This window comes from Glycine max, chromosome 12, assembly GCF_000004515.6.
Source record: "Glycine max cultivar Williams 82 chromosome 12, Glycine_max_v4.0, whole genome shotgun sequence".
In the NCBI taxonomy this organism is placed as follows: domain Eukaryota; kingdom Viridiplantae; phylum Streptophyta; class Magnoliopsida; order Fabales; family Fabaceae; genus Glycine; species Glycine max.
Window position 1 is genome coordinate 24089981 of NC_038248.2, and position 2685 is coordinate 24092665.

A 2685-nucleotide genomic window follows, 5' to 3' on the forward strand; every position below is an offset into this window, starting at 1 on the left:
GAAATAATCATTAAATTTCAGCAAAAGGATATTACATACTATATGAAAAAAATACTATATGGAAAAGGAACGTCATCTTGCATTTCAGGTATTGCGCGGAATAATCCAGAAAATAAAGTTGAAAACTGGGATAAAATAAAGTTGGTGTGATTTAAGGTTTTAAGAGTTATCGAGAGCAAATTCCCACTGAGCCTTTCAATTTTAAATTTACATTTTTTTTTACCTTTTTCAATTAGTTAAATCAGTGTTTTTACCCTCTCTAGTTTTTGCCAACAAGACTGTAATAGGTATAAATTGTTTATATATTGATGTTTAATTGTTTATAGTACAACATGCTGCTCTAGATTCCTGCAATTGAACTCTTCTTTTCACTAATGATTTTTTTTTTATTATAAACCCCTTTGTTTGTATAGTATGAATGAATAACTAATATATTCAAGATTTCAAGGATAATTCTGACCCCCTTGCCATTTATCAGATTTTGTCAGACCAGGTCTTCCTTCACAAGTCCTTACTTGGTAGTTGGTAGTAGTATCCTTTGTCTCATGAGTTTGACAATGTTCTTACTTCTTGTATCACATCTTACAGATGAAAGGCTTAATGATATTGTTGGAAGTGCATACTATGTGGCCCCTGAAGTTCTCCATAGATCTTATGGCACAGAGGTTGATGTGTGGAGTATAGGTGTGATAACATATATTTTATTATGTGGCAGTCGTCCATTTTGGGCCCGAACAAAGTTTGGTATTTTTATGGTAGTTTTGAAAGCTAATCCAAGCTTTGACAAAACACTGTGGCCATCTTTGTCTTTAGAAGCTAAAGATTTTGTCAAACGCATATTGAATAAGGATCCACAGAATCGAATATCTGCTGCTCAGGCTCTAAGTGAGTTATTTTTCTTGCCTCTATCATCAATTTCAATAATATCTAGTAAGACATTTTTCAAGTTGTCAGCCATAATCTTGTGCTTGCAGGTCATCCTTGGATACAAAATTGCAATAATGTAAAAGTTCCACTTGATAAATTGTCAGCCATAATCTTATGCTTCCTGTTGGAATGAAGTATTCCTACTTTATTCCAACCCTTGTGTTTGAAAATGATATATAATCTTCTGACCACAAGTATTTTCGATTTATTTCTCTCTTGTAAACCTCTGAGATTTGATTTTCTTTAAATAAAAAAATTGATATCCTAAGTCCTAACTGACAGTGGTATATTGTAGGAGCTGTGTTGTATATTTCTAATTTTTAGCTAACAACATTGGGGAGGTGTGATACTAACTTATATGTATATATGTTGTTGAATTCAAAGTTCTGACACCAGTCTTTTACTTCTTAAATACACTGGAATGTAATTCACACTTAAAATTAACTCTCTGGTTTAAATTGTACTAGTTAATTTTATTTGTCTCTTTGGCAGGCCTTGTCAAAAACATTGACTGCTGATGAACTCTATTATCTGAGAGAGCAATTTGCACTGCTAGAACCAAGAAAAAATGGTAGTATATCTTTAGAGAACGTTAACAAGGTTGGTTATCACTTCAATGTGTCATGTATGAAAATTATCCCTTTGTTGGATTCCACAAGTTTTTCTCATTCTTACTCTTGGCAGGCCTTGATGAAATACGCAACAGATGCCATGAAAGAGTCTCACATCCTTGACTTCCTTTCATTGGTAATATTACCTTGTTCTTTGTATGTAGAGATCCCTTAATTTGAAGAATTTTGTGCAGCTGCATTGAGTGTGCATCAACTTGAAGCTCTTTATCGTTGGGAACAACATGCCCGCTGTGCATATGAACTCTTTGATAAAGACAAAAATAGGGCTATTGTCATTGAAGAGCTTGCTTCAGTAAGTTAACATATAATTGAGTATCTACATCTCATAGCATCTCTTGCATAATTTAATGAATATACACTTTGTTGGTTTCTGCCACTTCACACACACACACACACACACACACACACACACACACACACACACACACACACACACATATATATATATATATGCACTTACCTGCAACTTATTACTACTGGATCTATCAAGAATATACTCATACTGATTGACTCTCTAATCTTACGGAGTCATAAGCATTTGTAAATTACATTTTTTTCAAATGTTCAAGAATCAAGAGTATATATGGCTAATCACCATCATATTTCTTCAAAATGTTGTTTTAGGAACTTGGACTTGGTCCCTCTATCCCTGTTCATGTCGTTCTTCATGATTGGATACGCCATACTGATGGCAAGTTAAGTTTTCTTGGGTTTGTCAAATTTAAAGCAAAAGCCCTATGGATATGCTGAATTTTCTCTGCCTTGTGTGCCTCGACCGTAGTTGAATTTGTATCTAATGTGTGCTGGAACTAATTATTGTTGTCTTGTTGCTATCTAAAACTCTTGCTAGCACACACCCATTTAAAGTACAGAATCATAATGAAAATGCAACTCTGATTCTTTTGAAGGGAGCTCAAATTGTAAAATAGTCTACAGATTTGGTTTAAGAATTAATATATGAATTGTAGATTTAGATTATCTTTGTCTTGATGGGTGGTAATAATTTCCTGTCACCTGTATTAATGAATACTTTTGTACACACGGTACATTTGAGTCTTCAAATTTTACTCTTATTTTTATTTGTATAGCATGAATGAATAATTATACTGTGAATGATGTGGATAGT

At 33.4% G+C, this 2685-nt stretch overlaps 1 pseudogene; it reads left to right on the plus strand.

The window, feature by feature from the left end:
- The first annotated feature begins 706 nt into the window (after window positions 1–706).
- On the plus strand, window positions 707–2309 carry LOC102669624 (CDPK-related kinase 5-like; annotated as a pseudogene).
- Window positions 2310–2685: the final 376 nt, after the last annotated feature.